Source organism: Hordeum vulgare, chromosome 5H (assembly GCF_904849725.1).
Source record: "Hordeum vulgare subsp. vulgare chromosome 5H, MorexV3_pseudomolecules_assembly, whole genome shotgun sequence".
Classification (NCBI taxonomy): Eukaryota; Viridiplantae; Streptophyta; class Magnoliopsida; order Poales; family Poaceae; genus Hordeum; species Hordeum vulgare.
In genome coordinates, this window is record NC_058522.1 from 76,063,950 (window position 1) to 76,071,711 (window position 7,762).

The window sequence follows — 7,762 nt, forward strand, 5'->3', positions numbered from 1 at the left end:
AGAATACTTCCGACCCTCCTGCAACCAATGAAACTGAAGAGCTGCCTTGCATTGGGGGCACGGGAACCTTCCATGCACACACCATCCACAGAATAGCGCATACGCTGGCAAGTCATGCATAGAGTACATGTACCACACATGCATTTTGAAGTTTTCTTTTGTAGCGGCATCGTATGTCTTGACCCCATTATCCCAAGCTTCTTCCAATTCATCCTTAAGAGGTTGTAGGTACACATTCATATTCTTCCCCGGATAATTGGGCCTTGGAATTATCAACATCAGAAATATGTTCTTTCTTTGCATAATCTGCCCGGGGGGGGAGATTGAGTGGAATGACAAATACAGGCCAACAACTGTATTGGGTTGCCGTCATGCCGAAGGGATTAAAACCATCCATGGCGGCGCAGACTCGAGGATTCCTTGGATCTGTCGCTTTATCCTGATGCAATCCATCGAAATGTTTCCACGCTTCCCCATCCGATGTGTGTACCATCATCTTATTCCCATCCGCATCTAGTTCGGTTCTTTTGCCCAATTTGTGCCATGTTATCTGTCTGGCTGTCTCTTCGACCATGAAAAGACGTTGAAGTCTTGGTACGATTGGCATATACCGAAGAACACTAACTGCGATTTTGGTCTGCCTCTTCTCACCCATACCGATGTCTACCACAAGATACCTGCAAGACTCGCAATTGGGACAATAGTCCAAGTGTGCATACTCCTTCCTAAATAAGACACATCCTTTCTCACATGCATCTATCTTCTCATAGGGCATCTTAAGTACACGAAGTATTTTGTCCGACTGGTACAGGTTTGCAGGCATGACATGGCCTTTGGGTAGGAAACGTCCAAATAGTGTCATCATCGCGTCGTAGCATTCTCTTCCCAAGTTGAACTGAGCCTTCAGAGCCATTACTTGTGCAATTGCATCCAGCTGACAGAGCTCAGTGTGCTCATGGAGAGGACGTTTTGAAGACTCCAACATTTCATAAAAGGCCTTTGCAGATTCCTCCATCTCATCTTCCGAATCCCGAGCATCATCAAAGTCTTGCACCATGTCTTCGATCCCGGTACCATGCTCGTCCGTGCGACGACGGACCACCTCAGCTCTTGTGCGTTGTATAGACTCACCATGAAATGTCCACACCGTATAATTAGGCTTAAAACCCCTCCTCTGCAGGTGTTTAATCATTACAGCCTCTGTCGTCTTTTTATAGTTGTCGCATCCAGGACAGGGGCAATAATTTCTTTCCTGGCCATTTGTGAATGTGGCTTTCACAAATTCCTTTGTTTTTACAAACCATTCTTTTGTCATCTCTTTCTGACTACGGTGACCGGTATACATCCACGCACGATCACTCATCTTGTGTAGCTACTAAAGACAGAAGAAATATATTTATATATAATTTAGCATTTATATTCATCGGTTAATCAGGTTCACCATTTTTATTACGTCCAGGCAACCTACATGCTAATAGGTAAAGATAGGTCCTAATCCCACCCGAGTATGTGTAGATTGGGTTCGTTTTCCCATGCTCTGCTCCGGATCCAACGCAAAATTTCGGCAGCACCTCCCCGATGTTCTCCTGATACACGTCTCCGCAATAAACAGAGAGGATGTGCATCCGGAGAACAACGGGGGAGGCACTGACGAAATTCCGCATCGGATCCAGAGCACAGCATACGGGAAAACGAACCCAGTCTACACATACTCGGGCTGTCCATGGATAATGTTGGACAATTCAAAAAGATGGCGGTTATAAATATGCAAATACATGCATATTTATAGATGTCGCCCTTTCGAACGGGAGACGCATACTCATGATTGAAGAAACCTATATATAGATAGCAAGTTTCATCGGCACAAAGACCGGGACAGAGCAAATTAAGGGGGTAAGAGGAGAAGTCATTTGTGCTCACCAACAAACGTAGGGGCTGAGCTCGTCCAACGCACGTGGAGGTCGTCGAACAACTGCACATTGAAATTCACCCGATCAACACAAATATGATGTTTTTATAAGATAATCAAAAAATATGTGACCTAACTCTTATTTTATTTTTTATTTTTTCCTCTTATTCTTCTTCTTATTCTTATTCTTATTTTATTTTTTCCTATTATTCTTCTTCTCCTTCTTCTTCTTTTCTTCTCTTATTCTTCTTCTTCTTCTTCTTCTTCTTATTCTTATTTTCTTTTTTGTTTTTTCCTCTTATTCTTCTTCTCCTTCTTCTTCTTTTCTTCTTGTCTTCTTCTTCTTCTTCTTCTTCTTCTTCTTCTTCTTCTTCTTCTTATTCTTATTCTTCTTCTTATTATTCTTATTATTCTTATTTTCTTTTTTCCTCTTATTCTTCTTCTCCTTCTTCTTGTTTTCTTCTTCTCTTCTTCTTCTTCTTCTTCTTATTATTATTATTATTATTATTTTCTTTTTTCCTCTTATTCTTCTCTTCCTCTCCTATTTTTCTTCTTCTTCTTCTTCTTTCTTCTCCTTCCCTTTCTTTTCCTTCTTCTTCTTTTCCTTCTTCTTCTTATTTTTTTCTTCTCCTTTCTCCTTCTTCTTCTTCTTCTTTCTCCTTCTTCTTCTTATCCTTCTTCTTTCTTCTCCTTCCCTTCCTTTTCCTTCTTCTTCTTCTTCTTCTTCTTCTTCTTCTTCTTCTTCTTCTTCTTCTTCTTCTTCTTCTTCTTCTTCTTCTTCTTCTTCTTCTTCTTCTTCTTCTTCTTCTTTCTTCTCCTTCCCTTCCTTTTCCTTCTTCTTCTTTTCCTTCTTCTTCTTATTTTTTTTCTTCTCCTTTCTCCTTCTTCTTCTTCTCCTTTCTCCTTCTTCTTCTTCTCCTTTCTCCTTCTTATTCTTCTCCTTTCTCCTTCTCCTTCTTCTCCTTTCTCCTTCTTCTTCTTCTCCTTTTCTCCTTTACTAAACAGGAAACTAACCTAACTAAACCTAAACTAAAACTGAACCTAAACTAAACTAATTTAACAACCTAACTAACTAGCCTAACTAACCTAATAAACTAAAAAAACTAACCTAACTAATTTAACATAAATAAAAATAAGGAAAAACAAAAAATGGGGGGACTCACCGGCGGGGGCGGCTGGGGCGGCGGGGCGGCGAGGAGGATGGGTGCGTGCGACGGGGCAGTGGGGCGTCGCCGGGGGTAGTGCGGCGGCGGGGGGCAGTGGTGGTGGCGGTAGGGTGCTGTGCGACAGCGGGGGGCAGTGGTGGCGGCGGTGGGGGCAGTGGTGGCGGCGGTGGGGGGCAGGTGAGGGGGCGGCGCAGGGGTGGCGCAGGGGTCGGCGTAGGGGGCGGCGTAGGGGTGGCGCAGGGGTCGGCGTAGGGGGCGGCGCAGGGGTGGCCGGCCGCCGGTGGTGCAGGAGGGAGGCGCGCAGGACGATTTGAGAGAGAGACAGAGCGGGGAGTGGGGTAGTGGAGTGAGGGGCTGGGGGATAACGGCCGTCAGCTTTGCCGTCTGCCCCCGGACGGCAAAGGGCCCAACGGCGGATGGCAAAGGCCAGGCTGACGGCAAAGAGCCTGTCCGTTGGACCTGGCCAGGCCCAAGGTCTAGTGGGACCCATCTGCCCTCTTTGTCGTCTGCCCTAGGTCTCTTTGCCGTCCGCAGGCAGACGGCAAAGCCCTGGCCGATGGCAAATATTCTTTTTACCATCAGTGAGCCCTTTACCGTCCGCTTTAGGTCAGCTGACGGCAAAGAGGGTCTTTGCCATCAGCCAGCAGACGGCAAAGAACTGGCTGATGGCAAATTACTGTTTTCCAGTAGTGGTACCATCTCCTGCATAAGGATTAGCCGAGAGTTTCTCTAACATACCCAAAGGAATTTCATAGTAAATATTTTCAGTAGGTTCAGTAGGTTGAGGGGAACTTTTTCCACTTCTTTTTGGGATGAAGATACCCCAAACAGGCCCTTTAAAGGATTATCTTCCATAGAAACAAGCAACATTAAATTTCAGCATGTACCAAAAATGTTTCCTTACCAATTTCCACTTACCAAAGGTGCTTCACTCCCCGGCAACGATGCTAGAAAAGAGTATTGATGACTCACAAGTATAGGGGATCAATCGTAGTCCTTTCGATAAGTAATAGTGTCAAACCCAACGAGGAGCACAAGGAAATGATAAGCAATTTTCAGCAAGGTATTCTCTACAAGTGTTGTGAGTAACAGTAATAGATAGTTTTGTAGCAAGATAATTGGTAACAAGTAACAAGTAAAAATAGTAGAAAGTGTGCATCAAGGTGGCCCGATCCTTCTTTGTAGCGAAGGACAAGCCTAAAAGTTCTCTTATATAAAGTAAAGCGCTCTCGAGGACACATTTGAGTTTCCGTCTAGTCATGTTCATCATATTGAGTTGATTCACGTTCGTTACTTTGATGATTTGATATGTGTGTGGACCGGTGCTTAGGTGTTGTTCTTACTGGAACAAACAACCTACTTATGATTACCCTCTCTCGCAAGCATCAACAACTAGGATAGAATAATTGAGATAAATCTAACCATAGCATGAAACATGTAGACCCAAATCATCCCCTTATGGAATGGTTTAAGCTTCTGTCGCTCTAGCAACTCATCATATATTTACTACTCCACAGTGCCTTCCCTTAGGCCCAATTATGGCGAAGTTCCACGTAGTCGACGTTCACATGACACCACTAAAGTAAGCAACAACATACACGTCATCAAAATATCGAACGAATACCAACTTCACATGTTTACTTATAACAAGACTTCTCCCACGTCCTCGAGAACAAAAGAAACTACTAACAGATCACCAGCATGTTCAAGATCAGAGGTATAATAACTATGATAAAGTATCTAAACATATTATCTTCCACAAAGTAACCAACAAGCATCAACTACAAGATGTAATCAACACTACTAGTAGCCCCCACATACAAATCTGAGGTTTTGAGACAAAGATTGCATACAAGATATGAACTACGGTCTGAGATTAGATGGTGCTAGTGAATATTTTGGTGAATATTGATCCTCTCACGAAGGAGGAAGCGTTGGTGATGATGATGGCTTCGATTTCCCCCTAAGGAGGGAAGTTTTCCTAACAGAATCACCCTATCGGAGAGCAAAAGGGCCTCTGCCCAGGTTTCCCCCTCGAGACGGCAACGCTTCAGCCCGAAAGTATCTTCTTAACTTTTTCCAGGTCAAAACATCATATAATACAAGAGGGGCCTAGGCCTGCTTGTGGGCTTCCCAAGCCATCAGGGTGTGCCTAGGGGGGGGGTCGCGCCCTGTTGACTGGGGAGGCACACGTGGCCCCCTGTGTCACTTTTTTGCTCCATAAATTCAGATATATTCCACAAAAAATCCTCGTGAAGTTTCACGTCATTTGGAGTCCACAGAATTTTCAGCATTTTTCTTGGTTTTCATGTCGAGAATTCCAGTTTCCGGTAATTGCCCTCTTTGCGGTGTACCTTGTAAATTAAGAGAGAAAAGGCATAATAATTATATCATAAAGTGGAATAATGACCAAGAACAATATAAATATCAATAAGAAATCATGATGCAAAATGAACGTATCAATGGTGCACAGAAAGTAGAGACAAGGTTTGCCCAGGTTCGGGCCCTCTCGAAAGGTAAAACCCTAAATCTTGCTTGTATGGTAATGATTGTGAATGGGGTACAAAGTACATGGTGTTCTACCTCGAGATCATGATTTTGTTCTAAGCTCTAAACTTGTATGTGTGGCTCTAAAGACTAAACCTCTCGGCTTATATAGGCATCAGGGGTATCTAGGGTTTACATATGGTCAATCTAGGGATAAACATGACGACTATTCAAATATGGATTGAAGTGCATGCAAAGTATTCGGAGGATTCCATCTTGAATATGTTGAGAGCCCAGATCCAGGAGTCCTTCCTTCAATGGTTTGATGGGTCATCGGCTCGGCCCCATAGATGACATGCCAACCTGGTAAGCACCCCTTATTCCAGGACACCGTCATCGAGGCCTTCGAAACTAAGCATGTGACCAATGGTGTTCCAGGCCACGAGGCATTGGCCTTTGTTGCACTTATCTTTTCCAGCCCCCAAAAATGATCTTAGCCACCCATTAATATCCCCAAACACCCATTACAACATGTCCAAGATTAGGAGATGGTGAATAGGTCTAGCCGATAGGACCTATTTTACTAGAGTTAGCCTACCCACCCTCTAAATTAATTGGCCCACACTGCCAAGCAAGTATGAAGTTCCTCACTTGATCGATCAAAGGTTGCCACTCAACTCTAGTTAGTTGATTGATCGCTAGTTGAATCCCGACATTTTTGCTCGGAAAATCACCTAGATCGCATTGCAACAGCCCGACAACGCTTAGTTGGTCCTCCTCCGAGCCCCTAATTAGTGTGGCTGAGGGTTTCTGATAGTTCACCTTGAGGTCGGAGGCCTCCCCAAACACCGCAAAGGGAGATCACACAAAATTAGATCCTAAAATGTTGGCTTGATGAAGAGCCCAACGTCAGCTTGTACAACAAAAGTCTTTATGTGGTTGAGATACCGACAATCCAGTAGACCACACCTTCCTCCATGGCCTTGTCAAACAAAGCCAAGAGTGCCTCCATGGCGATGACAAACAACACAGGGGATATGCCCCCCCCCATGTCGTAGTCCGTCGCATGCACAAAGCTTCTTCCCGGCATGCCATTAACCACAACCTTAGTGCTAGCATACTATAAGAGGATGGCAATCCACTTTATCCCATCTTTCTCCAACAATGTTGTCCTCATGATCAAGATAACAACATGAAAATACAATTCCCTCTTTAACAAGTGACCTAATGCAACAATGTGTCCTTGTTCCTTGATATTCCCTTCAATACATTTACATTTATTTTCACGATAAAGAAATCAATGCCTTCTTACGTTAAACGAAAAGAAAAACAAAACGAGTTACCTGACATTAGACTATCAGAGAAGAAACCTTAGGATAGTGCCTAAATCGTAGGCAAACATGCACGTAAACCCCTAAAATTGAACTACAGAACATGGCATGACAATCAACATGGTCACAGTTGAAGTTCTAACAAAACCGCAACTTGATCTTAGAGGGGGATAAAACACATCATACTAAAGGGTGTGGGCCTTGCTGACGAGTGCAATCACCGCCACTCACGGTGCATAAGGAATGTAGTCGTCACCTTGCAAACTCTGCCATGTTCGAGCATCTCTCCTCACCGTGATATGGCAGATCACCTTCCTCCCACCACCACCAATGCATCGTCCTCGAGGAAGAAACAAAGAACTAGAAAGGTACATGGACATGAAATGAAATAAATGTAGAAGAAGGGGGTTGATCACAAAAGTGCCAAAGCAAAGTTGGTGTGGCTAGATCCACGCGGTATGCCAACATGGAGTTGCGTATCACCATATGTATAAGGACGGTGTTGGAGCACTTAAGGACACGCCAACAAATTAGATGACATGTAATGCATGTTACTTTAACAGTGGAGCCCCTTCTCCAGTAGTGCATAGACATAAGGGTAAAAACGGATCAAATACGGACAGATAATGGTTGTAACATAGAAATTCTATTTTTTTGAATTTAAAACTGTGACGGACCGGAAATGAAAAAAAGATTAGATATATAAGAAAATCAACCACAACAAAGATTTTCTTAGATTTATTTCATGTTTTTTGGATGATGTTCATCGATGAAAGGGGACATTTTTATACTATAAAGACATCTACAGTGACTTTGTCAATTTAAGATAGGCAAACACTTCCTGTCCTACGTCTGATAGGAAGCAATCG